Genomic DNA, 27681 nt, shown 5'->3' with positions numbered 1-27681 from the left:
CAAACGAAGAGAAACCTAAGGAAGATCTTTGGGCCTGTGCTGGATGAAGCATCAGGCCAATATAGGATAAGAACTGATAGAGAGATGCCAACATCATAAAAGAAATAAATTCCAGAAGACTACAATGGACAGGACACCTCAGAAGACATTCTAACAAAAGAATAGTAAAACTGGTGTGGGAGGAAATCTTAACTGGAAGAGAAGACCACTCGGACGCCCTCGACTCCAGTGGCGAGATAATATAGCAGGAGAACTGAATACTATGGGTGTGGAAAATTGGATGGTGGTAGCTCAAGGCAGAGAACAATGGAGGCAACCCGCGAAGGGTTGTAACCCCACGGAGTAAGTAAGTAAGGAGTATACAACTTCAGGTCTCAACCTGAATGATAAAGCAGGATAATTTGTGTCATTTTAATCTTGAACGTGATGTAATGTTAACCAAAATTTGAGTTTTAGGAGTGAAAAGAACAAGATATCTGAGCAACAAAATGGAAACTTTCTAAAATCAATTGAAATAATTGCAAACTTTAATGATACGATATTCGACCATATTAATAAGATTAAAACTACTCATATCAAATATGCCTCATTATTGAGGATTTCATATTCAGAACGAACTAAGTTCCCTCTTAGGGAGGGAAAACAGGCATTGAATCATTTTCTTATAGTAACTGGAAAAACAGAGAGCGCTTAGACTGGTTAATAAGCAAATAAATAAAGGCAGCAGAAACAATACTCAAAAAGAACTTTTAACAGTGTATAACAATATTACTTTGTTTTGTTTTATAATCCACTTCTGCAATAATAATGTAATATATTTGATTTAAAATGAATTCAGGAATTTTTTGTAATTTGGCAACAATGTCAACTTAGATCTCTGACGTAGATAATGACGTGCATCGGGATTTATACTGTATCAACCATAGGTATAAATATTTTCAAAATGAACTATAAAGACGAAGAAGGGCACAATCATTGCACGAATAATACATAATGTTTTACACACTGATTATACAGATTGCAGATAGACTTCGTCTAGTGATACATATATATCGAAGATTTCGCAAACAAAAGAGACTTCATTAGCATTATCGATCGGATTTTTTTGCTTTCGCCCCAAAATGATCTCGATGTAACTTTCTCTATCGTGAGAACGGGAACTGGACACTGATCTAGAACTACTCGGAGATTTTTCAGTTCTGTTGCGGGCACATTCTCAACTGACAGATTTATTTAAATTTATGGTTTTGATAGATTGGAATGCGATTGTTTTATATAAATGAATAATTTTCTCGTTAAATGGGACTATAATACAACCTCTACTATGGACATTAGATTAGATGGCTTGGTTGGAGAGAACAATCAATTAGTGTAAAATAAGAAAAACACATTTAGCTGACGGACTGACAACTATTAGTTTCGAAATTTTCACAAACATTTATTATGGTGCATGTATTTAAGACTAGACACCATTAATTTTAAAAATGCGCGAGAAAGAATTAAATGAATATTGCAACAGCATCGGAGATTTATTAGTATAATTTATTAATTTAATTAATTAATCATAATTAATTAAGTTAACTTGTGTAAACTAGAGATGTTCCCTGGTGGAACAAAGAGTTGGTTAAACTTAGAAAAAAGGTCAGACAACTCTTCAATGGGGCAAAATGTACAGGTAGCTGGGACTCCTACAGAAGTGCCCTTAGTGATTACAACAAAGAACTCAGAAAATCAAAGAGGAACTCTTGGATAGTGATGTTGATTATATATAGTTACTTTCGAGTATTCGTTACAAGTCGTTACTTTTGTATAAAGCAATCATTTACAGTATTCGTTACTTTGATTACTTTTGTTACCGTATAACGGGGTTAATCCGGACATGCGGGGTAATTCTGGACAACGCGTTTTCTCAGGTAAACGTGGCAACCGCGCCGAAAGCCTGCACTTGCGGGTGGCGTGATTTTCACAACTTTTCGCGAGAAATTCAGCCAGTTAGATGATAACTGTTGGAAGGTCCGCGCTGGGCATTTTCACCTTTTGGCGCGCAAACAAAATTTCGTGGAAAAACCGTTAAAAAAATATAGCGGTCAAGCTTTCTGTGCTGCACTCATTTCCAAGTAAGTAATGGTAATGTTTTTCACCTTAACAAAATGTTACATGGCTTGTTATTATTGACCCTTGAGGTTGTGTTTTTTGTTCTAGCCAAAAAAAAGTTATAAGTATATTTGTCAACCGGGGCCATTCTGGACAGGCATTTTTTGACTGTCCAGAATTGCCCCGTAGTCCAGAATAGCCCCTTACTTAAAGTTTTTTTTTAATTTTTCAGTGGAAAAATGGTTCGAGAGTACAAAAAGACTCTTCATCACAGTCGCAACGGCCAAAACTATACGCCGTATAATAGCTACACCGAAACAAACATGCAGGACGCCCTAAGAGAGATTCAGTGTGGGAATTTAACTTACAGAGAGGCAGCAACAAGATATAAAGTTCCTCGATCTACTCTCTATTTAAGAGCTTCTAACAAGAATACGTTTAGAGTAGCAGGAAGGCCATGCGCTTTGACAATGGAGGAAGAAACCCTGATCATTGATCATTTGAACACATTATCCGCCTGGGGTTTTCCTTTTGATCTGTTAGACTTACGCCTGCTGGTTAAGTCATTCCTGGATAAAATGGGGCGCGTCGAACGCAGATTCACAAACAACACTCCTGGCCCCGATTGGGGTTCAAACTTTTTAAAACGGCACAGAGGCAGAATCTCCAACCGCCTGTCAGCAAATATATCCACAAAACGAGCAAAAGTGAATAGGGAAAACTTGGATGTATTTTTTAATAATGCTAAAGATGTGTTTAAGGGCATAGATCCTTCCCTAATTCTCAACTATGATGAGACCAATTTAACTGATAATCCTGGTGCGAAAAAATTTATTTTTAAAAGAGGCTGCAAGTACCCGGAACGGGTAGTAAATTCGACAAAAACTGCAATTAGTTTAATGTTCGCTGGGACCGCAGATGGACAGCTTCTACCAGAATACACGGTTTATAAGGCAGACCATATGTGGGACAGTTGGACACAGGGAGGTCCGGGTGGAGCACGATACAACCGTTCGAAGAGTGGGTGGTTCGATGCCGCCTGCTTCGAGGACTGGTTCTTTACAATTGTTGTTCCATTTTTTAGAAAAAAGGAAGGAAAAAAGGTCTGTATGCTTGTTGCTTTATTTTTTTAAAACTGCGTCTTATTTCTTACAGATTATAGTTGGGGACAATTTGTCATCGCATTTCTCATCAGAGGTGCTGAAGAAGTGTCAAGAAATGGATATTGCTTTTGTATGTCTGCCCAGCAACTCCACCCACCTGATGCAGCCTCTGGATGTGGCATTTTACGCCCCTCTTAAAAAATATTGGAGGCAAATACTTACGCACTGGAAAAAAACAGAGGGGCGAAAAATGGCATCTTTGTCTAAAGATGTATTTCCTAAGCTACTAAAACAACTTAGGAATAAACTAGACGAAAATCAATCGGCCTCGCAAAATCTAATTTCTGGTTTTCGCAAGACTGGCCTCTCCTTTTAATCCATCCGAACCAAAGGAAAGATTACCTCCTGAGCAAAACGAGACTGGTTCGCCAGCTCGTATAATTTCGGAAGCTGTCGTAGATATGCTCAAAGAAATGCGCTACGATTCCGCTTCACAGGACCAGCAAAAACAGAGGAGAAAAAAAATCGCCGTATAACCTGGCAAAAGCGTATCAGCTGAAGACATTACGCCGGTATCTTCAAAAGTTCAAAAACGAAAAAAGTTCGCTAAACCAAAAAACCCAGCCAAAAAAGCAAAAGTTATGATGCCACCATCCACTGATGAAGAATCGGACAGTTCATTCAAACCCAATGAAGGTGGCGAAAGTCCGGAGAGTTTTGGCAGTGATCTACCAACTTTTTCACAATATCAAAATAGACCAGAGCAGCATGTATCAGACAGCAGCGACGACGAAATTCCATTAATAAATTTTAAAGAAAACATAGAGCTGAAAAATTTTTCCGTAAATGACTGGGTGGTTGTTGAATACACAAGAAAGAGTATTCCGTGTCACTTTATTGGAAAAATTGTTGGCTTTTGGGACACCTATGATACCCCTTATGAGGTGGAGTTCCTAAAAAAATCCACTAAATCTGACTCTTTTATTAAATCCTCAGAAGAAGATAAAGATAATGTTGGAGATGATGTGATTTAAAAAAAACTGAGAAAACCGAAAACAACTGGAACAGGAAAAAGACTGTTTTATAAATTTCCTGACGACGATTTATCAGCCTTTAATTGGCAATAATTTCTTTTTTAGTTTTTTAGCAAGTTTTGTATTAGGTATTAAAGTATTATTTTTTACACGTTAGGTAACCCAAGTTCCTATTAGTTTTAAACATTGTTTAAATAATGTTTTTGACTTAGTTACCAATGTTTGTATTATTATTATTAGGATACTTATGTATTTTTTCTGAAATAAACACTGTTTTTTATTTGAAAAAATATGTTTCGTTTATAAAAATATATATATAAAAAAAATTATTTGTCCAGAGAAGCCCTGTAAGAGAATTAACTTTAATAGTAGCGTTATTTCCATAGTGTCTAGAATATCCCCGCTTTATGGGGTTATTCTGGACAGCCCTTTAAAATTAAAAAATCCCTCCCCCAAGAGAGGAGGGTAAACTTTCTTTTATAAAATTTAAAGCTTGTATAGAGACCTATCAAAATTATATTATTGGTAAAAGCTAGTTTCAACAGTTGTCAAAATATAGCTAAAAAACTGAAAAAATCGTCCGGAATAACCCCGGTATACGGTACTTTTGTATTTGAGGACCGGTAATCCTATCGAGAATCGCATTTCTCAGTACATATTTTGTATTAGTACTAGTAGGATACTTTGATTACTATGAAACTATTAGAGAGCTTTTAAAGACTCATTTCCTGGCTCTCAACAAGTAAGTACTAGAAGGTAAACCGGAAAGCATCCAGCCGGCAAAGGACCTCAACAGATCCAACAAATCTTTACAAAAAACAAAATCGAATGGGCCGTTAAAAGCTTCAAACCTTTTAAATCGCCAAGCAAGGACGGAATTTGTCGTGTTTTACACAAAAAAGGCTTCATGCAAATATAGTCACAACTATAACGGCTTTTCATAGCAAGCCTTGTGCTAGGTCACATTTCAAAAACTTGGAAGGACGCAAAAGTGGTATTTATACCAAAGACGGGGAAACGTCCTACGGAGTCTTATCGCCCTATACGTCTCACCTCTTTTCTCCTAAAAACAATGGAGAGACTAGTAGATTACTACATATGAAGCGAAACTTTAACTAGGAAACCGCTTCACAAACATCAATAGAAATAGATTGCGCTTGCGCCTTCATTGACATAGAGGGATCATTCGATAATTCCGCATATGAATCCATAAAAAGAGCACTAGTATAAAGAGGAGCATTGAAACATCATTAATACAATGGATTCAGTCAATGCTAAATACCAGAATCATCACAGCTAGTAATATGGGAGAATCTGCAACTGTGACAGCAGTAAAGGGGTGCCCTCAAGGGAGGTACTATCGCCCCTGCTGTGGTCTCTGGTCGTGAGTTGGGGACCTCCTTACTAAGTTGCATGATTCTAGTTATACAACGCAAGGTTACGCAAATGACCTAGTTGTTACAATAATTATGGCCAAGCATGGCCAGACAATCTGTCTAGTCTCAAGCAACCTGCTCTAAACGAAATCAAAAGTTGGTGTTCGAAGGAGAGCTTAAAATGTCAATCCCAGCAAAACGACTTTGATACCATTCACAAGGAGACATGGATACAATTTACAGGCTCCAATTATGAACGTCATCACATTAGACTAGTGTTGCCCAAATGCAAGACCAAGACGAGACTTAGACAGTCTTGGTCTTGGTCTTCCAATAGTACATCTGGTCTTGGTCTTGGCCTTGTTATTGCGCTCCAGGTCTTGGTCTTGGTCTTGCAGCAAGAGTCTTGCAAGTCTCGCAGTTGACCATTAGCCTATTACATATCTTAGAACAACGTAACAGAGTAGGTAAATTTTAAGCTTGAATTATTTATTCGTTAACATTATCGCTGTTAGGTACCAAGGAAGACCCCTCTGAAATAATATTGGGAAATTTTGGAAGCGAAGGCAGAAATGATAGAGGCAAACAACTGTTAACTTTTCTTTTGGAAAACAATCTCTATCAAATGAACAGCTTCTTTAAAAAGAAAAAACACAGAAGATGGACCTGGGAAAGTCCAGATGGAAAAACAAGGAACGAAATCGACTATTTCTTAACAAATAAAAAAGAATTATTTAAAGACGTAAATGTGTTAAACCAGTTCAGCACAAGCAGTGATCACAGGTTAGTAAGAGCTAAAATAACGATATCGATCGAAAAGGAAAGACTCAAAATGATAAATAAGAAACACCCAAAGAAATGGGTAAAACCAACTAATATTCAGGAGTTCGAAAAATATATTAATGATACATTGAAAGATACAACAACAACAGACATTAATATACTGAACAAGCAAATAATCACCACAATACAACAGGCTCAAACTAAATACTGTCCAACAAACCAAAAAGATGAAAAACTAAGTCAACCTACTAAAACCCTTATAGAACTAAGACGACAGATGAAAGGAGATACAAGTTCCAGCAAAGAAGCGCTAAATCAAATAAATAAGACTATCACAAAGTCAATAAGAAAAGACATAAGAAACTACAATGTAGAAAAAACAAAACAAGCAATAGAGCAAAATAAGAACATGAAAGTTTTGAAGAACGTAAGCGTACAAAAAGGAAAAATAGAAATCAACAAACTAAGAAACAGAACTGGAAAAGAAACTACAAACAGAGATGAAATATTAACAATAGTCGAAGAGTTCTACACAGAGTTATACAAATCAAGAAAAAAAGATGACAATGCGCAACCTCCAATTACAGTAAAAACTGGAGTATTAAATCAAGGATCGGATTTAATGCCCGATATAACAAAATCAGAAATCAAAGAGGCTCTGAAGAAAATGAAAAATAATCGAACCCCAGGTGAAGATGGAATAGTATCAGAAGCACTAAAAATTGGAGGAAATATACTACTTGAAAAAATTAAACAACTTTTCAATATCTGCCTTCACAACGCCAATATTCCAACAGACTGGAACAACGCTACTATGATTCTATTACACAAAGCAGGAGACAAAGCCAATTTAGAGAATTACAGACCGATTAGCCTCCTCAGCCATTTATATAAGTTATTTACGCGAATAATAGTTAAGAGAATGGAAAGAAAGTTAGAGACTTATCAACCAAGAGAACAGGCAGGATTCCGAAAAAATTACGGAACAAATGACCATCTACAAAGTATAAAAACCCTGATAGAGAAAGTAGTGGAATACAATAAACCCCTAGTTCTAGTTTTTATCGATTTTCATAAAGCCTTTGATACAGTTGAACTTAGCAAAATATTACAGGCGCTTAAAGAATGCAGGCTAGATTATAGGTATACAAAATTATTACACAAAATATACTTACAGGCAACAACCACTGTCAAATTACATACTAACAGTAATCGCATAAAAATAGAACGGGGGGTTAGACAAGGAGACCCAATGTCACCTAAACTTTTTAATACGGTCTTAGAACATGCTTTCAAGAGTTTGGATTGGATGACAAAGGGAATAAAAAATAGATGGAGAATACCTAAACAACTTACGTTTCGCCGATGATATAGTCATAGTAGCTGAGGATCTAGGTATGGCAAGAGAGATGTTACAAGAACTCGTTGTAGCTACAGAAAATGTTGGTTTAAATATAAACATCTCAAAAACAAAAATAATGACAAATTTGGTACCCAACCAGAACATCAGTATTGGTGGGAAGGAAATAGAACTCGTAGATAGATATAAATACCTGGGACATGAAATTACGATTGGCAGGGATAACCAGACTCATGAGCTGAAGAGAAGAATCGGTCTTGGGTGGGCAGCATTTGGAAAACTGAGAGAAACTTTTAAAAGTGAGTTACCCACATGTCTAAAGAGAAAGGTATTCGATCAGTGCGTCCTCCCAGTCTTGACGTACGGATCAGAAACACTTACCTTAACTAAAGCCTCGGCTACCAAACTAAGAGTCACGCAGAGAAGAATGGAGCGGTCAATGTTAGGAATAACTCTGCGAGACAAAATCAGAAACGAAGAAATCAGGAGAAGAACAAAGGTAACTGACGTCATCGAGAGGATAGCCAGGTTGAAGTGGAGATGGGCAGGACACGTAGCCAGAATGACAGATGGGCGATGGACGAAGAGGTTATTGGAATGGAGGCCAAGAGAAGACAAGAGAAGCGTCGGTCGACCGCCTACAAGATGGGCTGACGACTTAAGAAAGGTAAATAAAAACTGGATGAGGGCGGCGCAGGATAGATGGGGTTGGAAACGAGGGGAGGAGGCCTATGTTCAGCAGTGGACTTTTGAGGCTGGATGATGATGATGAGATGAAGATTATCGCTGTAATAATATTGTTGCTAGAAGGTAAATTGTCGTTGTACCTATAGGTAACGGATACCGTACCGGTACCATGAGTATACCAATCAAACTGTGTTTTTTCTCAAAGTTCGCATCATCCTGTGAAATATTCTAGCCTTTATAAAATACTGAAATTAAAACCCTACTACAGTCTGATATTTTCTTAACATTCTGTTTATTTATTCATTGGCTTATCTTGGATAACAACCTGTATTGACGAAAAACATGGATAGCTAAAAATGTATGCCTTAAATTTTTATTATCCCATAAGCAAATGAATCAACAAACAAAATGTTAAGAAAATATGAGGCTATAATTGGGTTTTAATTTTAATATTTTATAAGCTAGAATGTTCCATAGGGTGATGCGAACTTTGAGAAAAAAAACACAGTTTGATTGGTACACCCGGTATACAATGACAATTTACCTGCCTAGCAATAGTATTATTACAGCGATATTGTTAAAGAATAAGGCTATAACATATGTATTAAAAAAATCACTTCAATCGGACAACAGGTTTAGGAAATTCAAGACATCAAAAATGACCCGTTTTTAAGGTGGTGCGTTAATTTCTTGGAGCAGTGTATAATATGTATCACAAAACACAAAGAGTAACAAAAGAACAGTCGATTGATAAAACAAATGACCAATTTAATTTAACTACAGAAAAAACTGCTATAAATATGCTTTTGTCTTGCATACATTTCACTGTAAATAGTTCTTTGTTCAATGACTCGGTAGACAGTATATCGTTATTAAATATTTTGTTATTTTGTTTACACGGTATGTATATCCGGCATTATCTGCATTAATGTGTCATGTGTCTAGTTATTAATTCTTTTAAGTATTAGCCTCATTCTTTCAGCAAATTTTGTTTAACTGAATGAGGTCATTTCACAATCAACAGAAAAAATATACGTCTTACTATTCTATATACCGATAAGATTTGTGGTGTTTAAATTCCTAGAAAACTAATAAGGAAAAAAATTAATTACTTATTAGGTATATTTTTTAGCAGCTACAGATTTTTAACGACATTATTGTCGGCATCGCAAGGTCGCAACGCAAGAATAGTACTTTATGAATAAAGGCCGGATTTATTCTCAAAACCTGAACAATTAATTTCCGAGCGAGGAAGTCGTCTGCTGGGAAAGAATGTAAAAATATTTTATGTTTGCATTGTAATAATGATCTCTGAGTACGTGTCAAATGTGTCAAGTGTTATTTTAATATATATTTTGATTCGCTATGTATGTTTGTGGTATTGTTCGTAATGCACATAAGTCCAATTTTCCAAATTTTTGTTAAAAATTTTTTTGCCTCACAGAGTATCTAAGAATATACCCGAACTAATATACTCTCTAAAACAACTCTCAGTTCTAACTGCAAGACGCAAGAGTCTTGCAGGCTTAGTCTTGTTCTTGCTCAAATCTTGCACGGTAAGTCTTGGTCTTGGTCTTGCTCAAATTAGGCGGTCTTGGTCTTGGTCTTGCAAAAACGCAAGAACAAGATCAAGACTGCAAGACCAAGACCGATTTTGGGCATCACTACATTAGACTATCTCAGAGAAGTAAAATATCTGGGGTAATCCTAGATCCAAAACTCACCTGGAATAGTCATATTGAAAAAATCTTATCCAGAGCCTTGGTGACAAGTTGAATCGGTCTCAAGACATTTGGAAAGACTTAAAGCGTAAAACCGAAATTATTAGGTCGTTGGTTACATACGCATCACTCGTATGGTGGCCAAAAATGCAACAAACAGTAGCTAACGCCAAGCTTCAAAAAGTGCAGCACCTAGCTTGTCTGGGAATCACAGTGGCAATGTCAACATTCAACATACCCCACTGCAGCTTTAGAGGCGATGCTGAATCTTCCTCCCTTGCAGTTCTGCATAAGGAGGGAGACAGTAACCACCGCCTTAAAGCTGCGACTGACACAAGTAATGAAACCTGGCGATCTAGTGGGCCATCTAAAAATTTTGGATGAAATTCCATTCAATTCTAGAGATAGGCCGACAGATGTCATGCCAGTCAAATTCGACTTCGGAACACCCTTTGAAGTGGTCTTAAAAAACCACCAAATAGGTGAAGAAGTTGAACCGAAACTGGAAGAAGGTTCACTTATGGTATACAGATGGATATAAGATATATATGAAAGGGCAGGAGATCACCCCTTTCTCAGAAATCCACCCCTTTAAATGTTAGTAGGTACTCCAAGGTTTTTCATATTTACAGGTTCATTGATCATAAATGAAACAATAAAACCGCTTTAACCAGGGCCGTCTCAACCCGGGGGTGCAAGGGGTGTGAGGCACCCGGGTGCCAAGTCCAAGAGGCGCAAGCCGAACATTTGCTAGGCTTAAACTTACGCTTTTTGTCCTTTCAAAATTCTTTTCAAAAAAACTACAAATAACAAAAATATACAAAGTAAAATACATATACTCCCTAGGGAGTAAAAGTACTTTGTCTCTGTACTTTGTAGGAAAAGTACGACTTTGCTCCCTACAATGATGTCAGGAAATGTATACTTTCTGTAGAGGTAGGTGGAAAATATTTTAGTAAAGGTTAATATTGTCACTAAACCTTTGCAAACACAGGATATTATTATTTTGGCAGATTTTAACTAGATGCTTGATCAAGTTAGTAAATATTTAGCCAACAACCGCACTGACACTGCGTTTGAGCAGTTATGAATTGACTCATTACCAATTGCTAAGGAACTCGAATGCGAAACTGAATTTTCTGAAACTGTTCGTCCACGTCCCCGAAAAAGACATTGGCGAGGCTGCAGACGAGCCTCTGTTAGACCCAAAACAAAATTTTAAAGTTAACTTGTATTATTATTTATTGGACATTGCCATTGCAAATTTAAGTGAAATATTGGAAATGTTGAGGGAACATAATCATAACTGTTCGTTCTTGGAAAATCTATTGAGTTGGAGAAACTCAGAAGAAAACTTAAAAAACACACAATGTTTGAGATTCCAAAAAAAACTAGCGCATGGAAATAGATCTGATATAGGTAGATGATAGAAGATCTATTCCATGATTTAGAATTGTTACCCAGATTTTTTATAAATAAAGACACAACTCCACTCGATATTTTAAGTTATATAATCTAATAACTTACTCTCCGTTTTCCAAAATATTTCTAAGGATATATTTAACACTTCCAGTAACAGTAGCTGAAGGAGAAAAGTCTTTTTCTAAACTTAAATTAATCAAAATTATCTGCGCTCAACAATGGGCCAAGACAGTGGGCCAAAAAGTATGAAAAGTTGACATTGATATAGTGTAGTGTTATAAGATTGATCTTTTTTGAATACTCAAACCATATTTTTTTAAAATATAAATAAAGAAAGCAAACATAATTATTTTTAATTTTTGCGTACCTATAAGCTTTAAGCCTTTAACGTTGTAGTTCTTTTTAACCCTCTCATTTTGGACATAATCAATAGCCTACGCCTACTAGTTTGGTTTTAATTATTTTTAAGGATTTTCCAGAAACACGTTATCAAATATAGGCTTAGGTTAGGTATAATGTAAGTGAGTAAGATGTAGGAAAACAAGGAAATGTACGGCATTTCATAAAAATGACTATAATGTTTTGTATTAACAAACATTTTCTACAATCACTTACATCTGTACAAACTTCACAGTGATCGTGATGCACCCGCATTTCAGCAACAACCAACAAATAAAATATTCGACTTGAAGGACCTTCAAACATTTTCTAAAAATAAAATGTCCGTCACATGCTTTCGTAATTGTTAAATAATATGTACTCATATTTATTTAAAATGTTTAAAAAATCGATGTGTGGCTATCGCCTGGGGCTAGTCGATTTGTTTATTAAACGATCGTGTCACGTACAAGTTTCAAGTTTTTGTCATGTTTGTTGATAAAATTATGTTTACTGTTTGCTAAGCAACAAGCGGGTCAAGAATGTTAAAATGATGTTAAACTGGAATTTAATTACCATTAAGCAGAAAATAAGAAATAATATATTATTAAAAATGGGAGTGCTGGAAGAGTCTTCTCCTTAACACTCCGTTCGACGACGGTGGTCCTCCAGGCCCAGGCCAAGACTAGTAGTAAAACGTTAGTTTTTTAAAAATAAATATTCTATATTGTGGGGATTTTCAGTATTAGTCTGGGCAGATTGGCAGATTACCGGAGAATAGGCCATTTTTGGGAAAAGTTATTTACCAGCAATTTTATTACTGGAATCGATTCTACAATATATATTTATGTATACAGGCATACAAAGTCCGCAGATAGTGTGCTACTTTTTTATAAACAAAATGGCGCCCGCAGATCGTGTTTTTTTCAATCATTGCTCTATAATTCCAAAGATTTTAACTTTACACCAACAACACCTAAATAAAAATTCACCGTAATTAAATTCTGCATTCTGTTTTTCCCGATTTACTTCGAAGAAAATTTTCCTCGGAAAATGCGGGTTTTTCCAACAAAATCGTTACTTTTCAACTAAAATTTTAGGCAAGTAATTATTTATAATAACCAAAATAATTATGATACACCAGGACTAATCTGTAAAAAAACGTCTATTTTTGGATGTGAGAGGTGGCATTCGGATTTTTGCAGATAAAGTTAGGTGACACCTTCAATAATAATAATTGACTAAAATATTTAAAAATTTCGAAAAACATCGATTTTTTCTGCTTTCTTTGCTTATAACTTTAAAACGATTCGTTTTGGAACAAAGTCGTAAAGAAATAAAATAAAGATAATTGAACTAAAAGGGAAGTTCCCTAGGTTGGCTGTATACCATGTAGTTAAAAAACTCTAACATGAAGTAAAAACCACCTCTATGTAACTGGTATATTTATTAAAATTTAAAAAATCCCAATGGATTGAATAAAATGTGTCCAATTCAGAACGTTTTCAGACCTATCGGTCAGCCTTGGTAGTCAGCGATGGTTGCTTAAGTTTCCTGGTAGGGTTTCACCATGGAGGTTATATCTTGTAACATCGGCGTTTAGCCTGTTTAATATTACTTTGAAATAATGTAAATCGAATTATAAATTCAACCATTGTTTGGTTCTGGGGCTATTTAGCAAGTATTCAAATTCACTGATGATGGACCGATAGGTCTGAAAACGTTCTGAATTGGAAACGTCACATTTTATTCAATCCATTGGGATTTTTTAAATTTCAATAAATATACCAATTACATAGAAGTGGTTTTTACTTCATGTCAGAGTTTTTTAAAGATAATTGAATTTTTTATGATATACGACTGGTCCAAAATGTCTTAAAGTACATTTTACCTTTTCTGCAATATAGCAATAAATACAAAATAGAGTGGCAAAATACGCCTGTTGTTATTCAATGTTTCTTAACCACTTTGGTGGCACTTAGAACCTTAGCAATTCGCTTAGAAAATTCTTATAACTTACTTAAATGGTCTACCAAATTTCATTAAAATCGACCTAATAGATTTTGCATAATAAATTAAATTTGCAATCTAAATGTTTTTAAAAAAGTTCAAATTTTTAAAAATCTTTCTGAACAAAAAGTAGACCATTTAGAAGTTGGCTAATTTTTTTACATATAAAGAGGTGCTCTACCTATCTAATACACTTTACAGAATTAAAATCGGATTATTTAAGGTGAAACAGTAGCGATCAACAGGTAGCGAAAACGCGTTCCAAGATTGCGGCTGTAATTTTGAATATTTTTTCGAGATATTTGGCACACGTATTCGGAATATAATAAAGAATGGCGGTACAGAGCCCAATTTGAAAAATATATTAATATGTAGAAATTACTCTGTAATTAAATACAATATTAAAAAAACGAGCCTGTACCGCCGTTAAGAAGAACAAAAAAATACAGTTCCTTCTAACAAACTTTTTTATCCGATGCCTAGACTTTGTGTCATTTTGGAACTACTAATGAAATAAAACATTTTAGTAGTTCCAAAATGACACAAAATCTAGGCATCGGATAAAAAAGTTTATTTGAAGAAAGTGTATTTTTTTGTTCTTCTTAATGGCGGTACAGGCTCGTTTTTTTAATATTGTATTTAATTACTGTGTAATTTCCACATATTAATATATTTTTCAAATTGGGCTCTGTACCGCCATTCTTTATTATATTACGAATACGTGTGCCAAATATCTCGAAAAAATATTCAAAATTACAGCCCCAATCTTGGAATGCGTTTTCGCTACCTGTTGATCGCTACTGTTTCACCTCAGCAATGTTTTAAAATTATAAACAATTTTTTGGCTTATAAACAAATAGCTTTGTTTAATAATAAAAAATTAATTTTTAGCAATGCAAATAATTAAAACCGGTATAATTTGACTTAAACTTTCAAATGCTGTCAACAGAATTGCTATTTTATTTTTTAATCAAAAGTTATTCGCGTTCAAAAATTGCAATTTTTCGATTTTTTGAAAGTTCCACCGCGTTTATCTCGAAAACTATGCATCCTACGAAAAAACTTGTAAGAACATTTTTTTCCTTAGAATTACCCAAGAAATACAAAAAAATGTTTATTTTGCGAAAAATCGATGTTATGTAATTCCTCAAGTTCTTTGTTTATAACAATCTTATCGACATCCGGATCAACTGTTACCCAAAAAATTTGTGTTCTATGGGTCAAAATACATAAAAAAACTTGGGTAAGTCCATCTAAATAAAGGAGCCCGTAGCACTCCCTCCTGCCCACGTTGCTGAGGCTGCTTAAATAATCCGATTTCAATTCTGTAAAGTGCATTAGATAGGTGGAGTGCTTCTTTATATGTAAAAAAATTGACAAATCTTTGTATGTTCTAGTTTTTGTTGTGCAAGATTTTTAAAAATTTTAATTTTTTAAAAAAAGTTTAGATTGCAAAATTATTATTCAACATCTATAGGTCTGGATCCCGCGTATGAAAAAAAAGTTGATTAATAGCAAGCTGAAAATTTGTTAATAGCTTAAGGGTGTCTAATCGGATAAACTTTGATATATGGGAACACTGGAACAGGGGCAGTAAGTCAATTTTAATGAAATTTGGTGGACGGTTTTAGCACATTACAAAAATTTTCTAAGTGAATTAGGAAGGTTCCAAGTGTAACCTAAGTGATGGAAAAACATTGAATAAGGACAGGCTTGTTTTGCCCCCTTATTTTATATTTATTGCTATTTTGCAGCAAGGGTGATAAATTAAGACATTTTTAACCAATCGTAGCTGATACAAAATTTAATTATCTTTGTTTTATTCCTATGCAACTTTGTTCCAAAATGCATCGTTTCGAAGGTATAAGCAAAGAAAGTAAAAAAAAACGAAATTTTTAAATATTTTATTTTTTTTATTAATGTTCCGGGCATATTTGCGAAGCAGCATAAGTCAATTATTATTAACGAAGTTATCACCTAACTTTATCCGCAAAAATCCAAATGCCACCTCTTACATCCACCTAAAAACAGATCCTTCCTGATCTATAAGTGTTGAAATAATAACATACTTTTGTTTTCCCCTGTATACTTAAATTCTACCAAATGTATAAAATCTCGGTTACACACAACCAACGGAAACTATTAGGTATAATAAAACATAATTAGTTAAAGCCCCTTATTGATTCATAAAAATATAAAATCCATTTTAGTACCATATTCGTCAAAACCATGAACAATCATTTCCTTTTCTTTGGTAGTAAAAAATGAGTTAACATCTACACGTCCCATTCAGTAAATTAAAATTAGGTCTCGTTCGCTTTTTCCGTAAATCGACATAAAATAAGGGGAATTTAAAACACTCTCATCTCAATCGCCAAAGAGAACACACACACACACATTCTTTCACTTTCACGCATTTTTAAATCATAAAGACAGTCTCTATTTTCTAGTGCGATTTAATTAAGTTAAATAAGTTGTACGGTAAATTAGTGTAATATTAAACATTCTCGCTTTATAAATAAAATTTAGTTTGCATCTGGTGCTTTACTTTGGTAGCAGTTTCCCAGTAGCAGAAATCGACTCATTCTTATGTGTGGAAATTAATTACAAGATCCGCACAATAAGAATAACTATGATTTGTGTATAAAAGGGTACTATACCTATCTAATGTACTTTACAGAATTGAAATTGGACTATTTATGCGGCCTCAGGAATATTTTAAAATTATAAACAATTTTTTGGCTTATAAACAAATAGAATATCTCGGCAACTATTAAATTAAATTAAATTATGAAAACTGTATTGGAAAGAACGCAGCAGGACGCTTTTTTTTTAAGAAAAAACATTTAATTGCGAAGAGTGGTTCCTGAGCTCCAACCGGTCAAAGTTGACCGGCATTTACGGCGAAGATATAAACAATAGGGTGGTAATTTTTGAACCATCACCCTTTTATTTCGGTTCTCTTTCTCCACACAAATTTTCATATCTTTAAAAGACTCATAACATATATTATAATAATAAAAATTATCGGTATTACGAGTGAAAATACCAAAACTACCAAAATTCCAATCAAAAATTAGGTTGGAGGAAATGGAATCTCAAAGTTCAAAATCGGTTAAAAAAGAAACGTTAAAAAAATGCATTTTCTCGGCTTCCCATGGAGCAATTTTTTCTTGTTCCCAAGGAACTCGAGTAGAGCCATCTAACTAACGTATTATTAAATGTCAAAGTTGCTTTTGTTTTGTTATAATAAATTAATTTATTTTTTTACCGAGCAAAAACCGTGATTCAATGTTCTATAAGGGCAACCGACACAATAAATCACAATCGTAAAGAAAAATAAATCTCCACTCCACTTTAAAATGCTTTTTAATAATTAAATGTAATTTTATTTTAAAATAATTTTATAATAATCGTAGTAACACTACGATTTAAGAAAACAAAAACAATTATCTCGGCTTCAGTTGGTCGTAGAAAATGTTTATTTTGTTTTAAATCTTCGTTTTGTCTTTAGCAACAATAATCTGCAAGTTAGAAACTCATAGGATGTATAGGGGCCGCTTCATTTCAAAATGTTTATAACGAAATTTGCCCCTTTATTTTCAAACCCGAAATAAGAGGTTGAAAAATGTTTTATGAATTTATTTACATCAGAATTTGAAAATTTAAGTCTTTAGAAGAAGAGTGGATCTAGGATTAACTCTCTACGATTTTTTTTTCTCAAAAAGTTATAGCCTTCGACATTTGACGTCTCGGGATAAACAATTTATAATATCTAAGCAACAAGTTCACCAATCAGGCTTTACAATTTTTTGTATGTTTGGAATTGAAAGATCTTCATTTTAAAGCCTTAAAGAAGAAAAAAAGTTATTTTTGCAATAAATAATGCAATTGCAAAAAAAACGGCCATTTTGGACCTTTCGCAGGCTGTTTTGCAATAACAAATTAACGAAATTAAACTTGCCATAGCTCACATTGTAGGTTTTTTAATTTTCAACAACTTTCTATTTAAAAGTTTTTCTCTAAAATGAATATCCTAAGCTGCAAAATTAAAAATCTTTAAAAATTGCAAATTTAACAAATGAAAAACGTCATAAATAAAAAAGCACACAAAATTTTTGGTTACATTTTAGTAGAAGTTATTCCTGGCATCGTCCTTTACAACACCTGATAGGTTTCAAAAATTCCTGAATTACATCCTGAAATCGACCTATTTTTCACCCAAGCTTGGACTAAAAATCTTTGTAGTTACAGAGCAATAATTGAAAAAAACACGATTTGCGGGCGCCATTTTGTTTATAAGTAATTACAATTTTATAAAAAAGAACTTTTTTATAATAAAACGTTTTTATTATTTATAGGAGAGAATATAAAATAATTTGACGATATAAAATGCTTAAAATTCGAAAAATTACACTATAATAAAAAAGTACTTTTTATAATAACACGGTTTTGTTATATACAGGACACAACATGTTTCGAAAGAATAAAATATAATAAACTCTAAAATGAAGTAAAAACCACTTCTATGTAATTGGTATATTTTATTAAAATTTAAAAAATCCCAATGGATTGAATAAAATGTGTCCAATTCAGAACGTTTTCAGACCTATCGGTCCATCATCAGTAAATCTACAATAAAATAAGTAATCCCACTATTAAAATTGAAAAATGGTTGAAATTTTGAAAATTAGAAAAGTGTGGTTATGATTACTGGTAGGGTTTCACCATGTTCCCGGAGGTTATTTCCTTGCACCTTATACTTACATCATCATATTACTTTCATCATTACACCGTATCAGTTCTATATTAGGTATTATATTATGGCTATCTTCGTTATTTTCTGTGAAAATTTCGACTACACATGAGTCATCTTCAAACCAGTTTTTGGTGTGATATCGCCATATTCAAATCTAAATTTGTTTTTATGGTTTTATAAATATTTGTCTACTGTTGAAATATTTATTACTTAATGAATTTAATTGGGCGATATTATTAAAGCAAACAAAGTTCTATTGATAAAAACAAAATCACCAAAATAATCTAAAGGTTAGGTCAATTACAATATGGCGGCTTCATCTTTTGTTAAGAATTCAGCGGATGCTGCCTGCAAGTTATGTAATATACAGGGTGTTCAGAAACTCTTCTGACAAACGAAGACCAGAGATTCCTCGGATAATTTTAAGATAATTTAACCCAATTCACCTAGTCCGAAAATGCTTCCTAAGGGATCTAGAGCTCTTTAAAGATGGCGTCTTGCAATTAGTTTTTTTAAATACCTACCTCCAGAACGCTTCTACGTAGAAAAACGAAAACGGGTACGCTTATTTATCTTCCAGAGATAAATCGAGTCCATTAATTGCGAATTTCTAGTACCGGCCATAATCGTCCATTTTGGGTAGGGCTAGGGCAACGGTTATTTTATCGTATAACTTTTTTGTCTTAAGCATTTCTGACACTGGATTATTCAATTGTGAGGCATTATAGTACTAAAAGGTACTTTTGTTTTAAGTCGGTAGGATAAACCGTTTTCTGGCAAAATCGATTTGAAAATTTTTTGTTATTTGAATTTGAAAAAAAAAATTAATAAAAAATTAGGTATTTACTGGTACGTTTATTTATCTTCCAGAGATGAAACGACTTCATCAATTGCGAATTTCTAGTACCGGTCATAGGCATCCGTTTTGGTAGGGCAACGGTTATTTGATCGCATAACTTTTCGGTCTTTAATTTTTAAGAATTTTTGACACTACATAGACGATTAAATTATGAGGTATTAGGTATTGTAGTAAGAAAAGTTATTCTTGCTTTAGGTTGGTAACATACACCCGTATTTTCAACGAAAACTTTTCGTTTATAAATTCTCAAAGTCTGTGTGTTATTGCGTTGCCGGTCCTGCAATACTTAGAGCAGATTTATCGATGGATTCTTATGTAGTTTTGTTTTCTGAATCCAAATCTGAAAACGGCATTTCGATATCTCTAGCCGTCTTCGAGATAATCGATCTTAAAGTCTAAAATGTGACGTCACAATCCTTTTATTTTCTGCCGACACACTAAACGTCAGCTGAAATCGTTGCTAGTAAGTAGGCTAGTTTTTTAATCTGAATTTGTTAAGGAAAGCATAGGTTATTTACATTTGAGTTTGACACTTCGTGAATGTCAAACTAAATTTTAAATAAAGTATTAATAATAAAATATCAATGACATATTTGATAGTGAATTTAATTATTATATAAAATAAATACGATGTTCAAAAATACAATTTGAGTATATGTTATTAAAAAGGGTGTTTTTCTCTGGTTCATCGATTATGAGCAAGCATTCGATAACGTAAAACACGAACTAATGATAAAATATATACAAGGGTTGAGGATAGATCTCAAGGATGTAAGGGTTGTCGCCAATCTGTATTGGAACCAGCCAGACAGCGCGTCTTCAAACAGTTCATCTACAAAATTTCAACGAAACGGAAGAAATCTCAAAAAAGGAAGGCTGTCAATTTGACATTATTAAAACTCGAAATTCCCATTATCAACTACCATTCATCATCATCAGTTCTGCGACATCAGTAATCTTTGTTTTTTTGTCTGATATCGCAGAACGTAGGTATAGCAAGGCTCAAGTGACAATGGGTCGGGAATGTTGCCCGAGTTAATCTCGAAAAATGGACACAGAAATTAACAAACTGGAGACCAAGAGAGAACAGGAGAGGAGTAGGCAGACCGCAGAATAGGTGGACAGATGACATCAAACAAGTCGCAAACAAGCAGTGGAAGAGAATTGCCAAGGGTAAAAATCGATGGAGGTAAATGGATTGGAAGAGGCGTATGTCCAGCAGTGGACAAACATAGGTTGAAGAAGAAGAATAAGAAGAAGAGATTCTTCATCATATTGCTGCCTTTGTTTAATGAATTCTGTTGAGACTGTTGATATTAATTTCATGGTGTTGGCTTTTGTGAGTAGAAAAGATACATAGGTAATTATACAAAAATAATTTGTGAATATCATAATGTGCAAAGAAAAACGGACAAACCTTACAGCATACTTTGAAACTATGATAATATAATAAACTACTTATAAAATAATTCCAATAAAAAATAAAAATAGTTGCATAGCTTGTAATTTGAAATATATACTCGGGCAGTTTCTATACCTTGTCCCCTCCAAAGCAATAAAAAAAAGGTAAACAATGATATCATAGAATCTGGATATTCTACATTTCAGTAAATATTTATTTCCAGATATAATCGCAAGTTAATAGTGAAGATAAGGTTATAAAATTTACATTACATAAGTTTTTACTGTTATTTTCTACTTACAATATTCGCACAACTATCGCAACTTTCCAAAAAAGTTTCCCACAATCGCAATCACTGAGAAAACCAACCCTAACTGTTAATATTCACTTATAAACAACCGATCTCACGGCACTAAACAATAGAAAAAATTCCCATAACAGTAAAACTAGCGAATCTGTCGTTACTTCACCTTCGTCGATAAACACGAACCACTGACGTTCCTTCCATTGCACGTAGTATGATGTTTCAGGTGAACGTATTGCTCCCACTACTTCCTCTTTTACCTTTGCGTTACCTGTCCCTCTCCGCTCGTTCTTTTGATTGGTAATAGTCGTGTGAACGGTGCATGAATGTGAATATTTCGCTTTGAACGACCACTTGCTGGTTATCAGCGGTACAGGGGCGTATCTATAGATATTGTTCATCCAGTTATCAATTCGCTTTTAATTTTTTTGATAAGGAACGCGATCTGTTTTGATTTAAAATTTGCACTGGTCGTGCGAAATATTTTTCGCCGTACTAGTTCTGTACCTATTATTAGTCCATGTGGTGAGACCGCTCCCGTCTGGAAAAATTTCTGATTAGGTTTCTTTGTGGATTCCTATTCAAAAATGTCCCCTTTAAACAAATCTGAAGGGTGCCGGGCGGAATTTTTGGGCAGACATTGTTTAAACAATTTTTATTAAACAAATACAAAAGATCACTTTTTTTTGCTCCGGAACATATATTTTTAAGTTTTGTGGGTCATTCTGAACAAGAAAGGTATCTTGTAAATTTTCTCAGAAATTGATAGATTTCGAGTTATAGGCGATTTAAAATCTGAAAAATGCGAAAATACGCATTTTAGAGGCTTAAAAACTCATATTCAAATTAGTATTTTTGAGGTTACCAGATACTTAAATTGATTCTGAAAGATTCTGAAGAGTGATCGCGTCTAACTTTAATTTATACCGTTGTTTTTTAATTGTTAAATATGCGTGTTTATCCGATTTTTTTGCTGGTGCGGCGCGGTCCGTTTCAAAAATCTCCTATTTTCCTCCGAAAAATATAGTTTCGAGATTCTTTGGGACATTCTAAATAAAATAAGTTTCTTGACATTTTCCTCAAAAGTTAATTGTTTTAAAGTTATAAGCGATTTAAAATCCGAAAATGCGTTTTTTTTGTCATTTCTCGGATTTTAAATCGCTTATAACTTAAAAACTATTAACTTTTGAGAAAAATTGCAAAAAACTTTTTTTATTTAGAATATCACAAAGAAACTAGAAAAAATATTTTTCGGAGGAAAATAGGAGATTTTTTAAATAGAGCGCGCCGCATCGGCAAAAAAATCGGATAAACACGCATATTTAACAATTAAAAAACAACGGTATAAATTAAAGTTAGACGCAATCACTCTTCAGAATATTGAAGCTGAATGTTCAGTCTTCAATCTAAGTATCTGGCGACCTCAAAAATACTAATTTAAATATGAGTTTTTAAGCCTCGAAAATGCGTATTTTCGCATTTTTCAGATTTTAAATCGACTAAACTCCAAAACTATCAATTTCTGAGAAAAATTACAAGATACCTTTCTTGTTTAGATTGACCCAAAAAATCTAAAAATATATATTCCAGAACAAAAAAACATGATCTATTGTATTAGTTTAAAAAAATTGTTTAAACAATTTCTGCCCAAAAATTCCGCCCGGCACCCTTCAGATTTGTTAAAAGGGGACATTTTTAAATAGAAATCCACAAAGAAACCGAATCAGAAATTTTTTTCAGACGAAAGCGGTCTCACCACATGGACTATATTGTGTTTTTTTATTGCTTTGTTATCAACTACACTTATAGCCCAGTAAATGACTGTTAGAACGTGTTATTTTCAGGGACAACTCCTAATTTCATGAAAATTTGGAATTTAAGTTCTACTTACCCTCCACTTCAAAGTTGAATTTGTGCCGTTGGTTGCTTTTACTTGGAGGGTGATAGTCACCCCTTCCCAGGGGTGAAAACACATACGTTCAAGATTAGCCCGGAAATGGATAAATTGACTGATTATAAGAAACTTTCGTTCTATAGAGTTTTTGAAGTTATACTTCTTTAGGCGCGATTTCATTGAGGGTGAAATTTTATTAATCTGCGCGCATGCGCACACCGACAGTATGGTATTAGTCGTTATACGGTCTCTGATTGGGTGTTGAAATGATCTGTCAATAATTGTTCAATATGGATGGTTATCGGTAAACAAAAATATTGTATATATTAGTTGTTATTGTTGTGTTATTGTTGTGACTTTTTAAATAGTTTTGAAAAGCCGCAGGTACGTAATTCTAAATGTTTCAGTTGTATTCCAATAAAAAATTATCTTCATACCTATCTATTTGGATAATGTAAAAAAAATAATGTAGTTACCTATTAGTAGGCAATGCTTTAATTTACATAATCTGATTACGAACAAACTTTCTACAAATCTTCATCTAATATATCGTTTTCTTACTGTATTTTAATTCGACAAAAATCAAACTAATAATTTGATTAAATTCATATAAATAAACAAAATGTCAAAAAGTTTATGGTGTAAACGTTTAGTTTGTGTATATTCCCACATGACGTATACGCGAATGTGGTGCAGTGGGAAATCGCTTCGACTTTCGTACGGCGCGATAGACGTGAAGTGGGTTCAAGCCCCAAGCAAGTTGTTATTTTTTTATTTTTTTTTTATAGATTTTATGATTGTAAGTATATTATTATATAATTTTTTTCAGAAAATACGTATTTAATTAAAATTTTTGGCAACAATTATTGTTCAGAAATCATTTGTGGCATTTTTCAATGTGTTTGTGTGTGTTTTATTCTTTTATTTTTTTAATTTTTGGTATTGTTTTAATAAAAATTTTTGGAAAGTAGTAGAGAAACTGTTTAAAGTATATTGCTTTCGTTGAAATCATATAATAGAAGTATAACTTCTTACGTGCGTACAAAGTACACACATTCTTTTTTTATGAAGTCGATACTATTCGAGATACTTGCGATTGAAAATGTTTATTTTTCTACAAAAAACTACGTTTTCAGACGATTTTTCGCAAATAACTCAAGAAGTAAATATTTTATCGAAAAAATAAGCTTATCAAAAGTGTAGCTTATAAAAAAATGAAAACATTATGTGTCAATAAAGTCTACAAACCTAGTAAAAGCAAAGTGGTAGCTCATGAAATATGTATACGTTCTTATTCGTCTAATTCCAAATCGAATATGTCAACGTGAAATAACCGAAAAATTAAACAATTTTCGGAAAGAACTTATTAACATAATTTCCCTTTTTTTAAATAACTTAAAAAGTATTAGTTATACGAAAAATCTCAAAAAGTAAAGAAATGTAGGTTTTGATATTATCTATAAAGATGCTAGTTGTATTTTATTTTTCTGTAAGAAAAAATTGGTTAGGATATGGCTGTTCAAAGTTTGCATACACCCGTGAATGGTGACTCGTTCAAGCAATTTCCATTATAACTCTTTCAAAAATAAGCATTTTAAACCGGTGCTGACAGATCATACAAAAAATAGTTAATTAAAGTAAATGGTTTTAAAAAGGTAACGATAAATTTCATTTGGGGAGCTAAATACAGGGAGATTTTCGTGATTTTTTTACCAAAGAAAATGGGACCAACTTTATTTTGAGCGTAACTCGCTTATTTTTAATGCTAGAAACTTTTATAAACAATTAAAATAAAGCTTTTCTAAAGGGGATGGGTACGTATTTTCGGCTGCAATGCTATTCAAGTGGGATTAATTTTTTTCGAATCCTGAGAAAACTAATAAGTATTTTTGAAAAATATAAACGCAGAACGAAAGATTACGTTATTAGTGAGAGCCGAACGTCCCTGAGAACTTCTATAATGTTTATTTTAATAAGTTACAGGGGTGAAAAACTAAGAGAAAATGTAGTGTGATTTTTAATTTCAAATATCTCATTCAAAAGAAACATTTTATTTTGACACTTTTCCTCTTTTCTCGATTGGGTATTAGTTTTTGTTGTACATATAAATTATTACAATCACTGAATACACAATTAGGGAAAAAATTATCACATTTATTAACTGAATTAATAATTTGCAATTATACAAATAACAGTTATCCAAGAACATTCAAAAGCCATCTCTTTAAAGTTAATGATGACATTGTCGAGTAAAATGACATTCTAGTAATGTTTACATATCCATACCAGGGGCGTCATTTGGGCGTCCAGGGGGGGGCATTTGCCCCCCCCTGGCCCTAAAAAATGACTGAAATTTACAAAAAATACATCAATATTCATCATAACATCATATATAATGTATTGTATATATAGTGCTTGCCCCCCCCCCAAACAAAATTTCAAATGACGCTCCTGATCCATACCAGTGTGAACTTTACTACACGTAATTTGCCCTAATTTGCCTTGTAAAGACAGAAAAAGTAGGGATAGCCGTAAAATATTTGCGAATTACTTATGTACCGATGGCCTTAAACACTTTAAAAAAGTTTTAATGAAGTTTTCGAGAAAGTTGCTTCATTTTTTAGATATTTTACGATGAAATATTCGATTTGGAATTGGACGAATAAAAACGTATATTTCATGAGCTATAAATTTGCATTTGCTGGATCTATTGACTTTACGGATACACAACTCTTTTCGATTTTTTCTAATCTACATTTGTGCAAAAATATTTTTTCGATAAAATATTTACTTTTTGAGTTATAATTTGCGAAAAACCGTCTGAAAACGTAGTTTTTTTTTTGTCGAAAAATAAACATTTTCAATCGCAAATAACTCGAAAAATATTGACTTACATAAAAAAACTCTATAGAACGAAAGTTGATTATAATCAGTAAATTTATCCATTTCCGGACTTATCTTGAACGTATGTTTTCTCACCTCCGAGAAGGGGTGACTGTCACCCCCCAAGTAAAAGCAACCAACGGCACAAATTCAACTTAGAAGTGAAGGGTACTATCCGACAAGCCAGTGCTGGCGCGTGACCTTGAGTGAAAATATACAGCGTCAAATGCAGAATACGAGAAGGTCAGCCGCCACCTTTCACTTGTCGCTCTGTAAGTAGAAACTAAATCCAAATTTTCATGCAATTCGGAGTTGCCCCTGAAAATTACACGGTATCACCGTATTTCCCGTTCATTTACTGGGCTATTAAATAATTAATGGATTCGACAGTTACTTGATGTAAATTCATTTTATCTAACAATAAAACACTGAAAAATTTTGTTTTCAATTAAATTGTCACACTACGAGTTAAACTTTATAAAAAATAACAATCTTTCATAAACCATGTGCTCCGTAAGTACTACGTGTTACTAATGATTGGAAGTATGCTCATGAAAGTATGACTGAAAGTGTACACACTATATTAATATCCCTTTACACACACTACACTCTATTTAGGTACACACTCTATCCCTCCTTTAACCATTATAACTTGGGTCGAACTTATACGCAATTCAAACTATAGTAGGTATATATAAATTACTAATACATCGCCGTAGCGATGACGGTCGCGAGTTCAATGCTTTTTGATCGTCCAAAAAGAAGTGCTGTACCTATATTACACACACCGGCAAAATTAGCCGAACACCTTAAAAATGGGACATGTTTGAGGTCTCGAATTTCCTAAACCACTGGTCCGACTTAAGTGATTCTTTTAGGATGTTATAGCCTTATTATTTAAGAATATCCTTGTAATAATATCGTTGCTAGACAGCTAACTATCATTTTATACCGGGTGTACCAATCATACTGTGTTTTTTCTTAAAGTTTGGAACACCCTGTGGAATATTCTAGCATATGTAAAATATTAAAATTAAACCTAGATTATAGACTTAGGTTTTCTTAACATTTCTCCTTTTGATTCATTTACTTATGTGGGATAATAAAAAAGTTATGTGCGTTGACAACTATCCACGTTTTTTATCAATAAATCCTCATAGTAGGGGAGGAAAGTATGCTAAATTTGCAGTTACTCGAGCGTTATGGGGACCTATTGAATTGTGAAGAGTATGTGCTAAAGCCAGAAACATGTTAAGTTAAGTTTTCCATAAAGTGGGGGACTTTTAACTTTTTAATTTAATTTTCCATTTGAAATAATCGTTTTTTCCGATTATAGCGCTATCTATCCATAATTCGAAAAAATGTGTCGAATTAAAGTTGCTTATTTTTACGTAAAGAATCCAAATCTGCAATAAAAATTGTGGGCTCCTATTTAAGATTTTAAATTAAATCCCCCACCCCACCTCCGTGGGGGCTCGTGTTTGGTGCCATTCGATAGATTTTTCAAAAATATTGAATACGTGTATTTTGGAGTTTTTCGATCTGATGTTCATTTCGCGAAATATCGCAGGGTTCGTATTTAAAATTTTTAATTTACCCCTCACCCCTTTCC

The 27681-nt window shown here is 33.6% G+C and overlaps 1 protein-coding gene across 4 annotated transcripts in view; it reads right to left on the bottom strand.

Annotated features, from left to right (window-relative positions):
* Positions 1 to 21653, bottom strand: part of LOC114328948 (echinoderm microtubule-associated protein-like 2) — a 128903-nt gene extending 107250 nt beyond the window's left edge. For all 4 annotated transcript variants that reach the window (XM_028277935.2, XM_028277938.2, XM_028277937.2 and 1 more), the window contains exon 1: positions 21290 to 21653. The gene's annotated coding sequence lies outside the window, so the exon portion shown is untranslated. The remainder of the gene's footprint in view (positions 1 to 21289) is intronic.
* Between the last annotated feature and the right edge of the window lie 6028 nt (positions 21654 to 27681).

This window comes from Diabrotica virgifera, chromosome 1 (assembly GCF_917563875.1).
Source record: "Diabrotica virgifera virgifera chromosome 1, PGI_DIABVI_V3a".
Lineage (NCBI taxonomy): Eukaryota > Metazoa > Arthropoda > Insecta > Coleoptera > Chrysomelidae > Diabrotica > Diabrotica virgifera.
The sequence above is the reverse complement of the archived record's forward strand: the minus strand, read 5'-3'. Positions and strand labels throughout refer to the sequence as shown.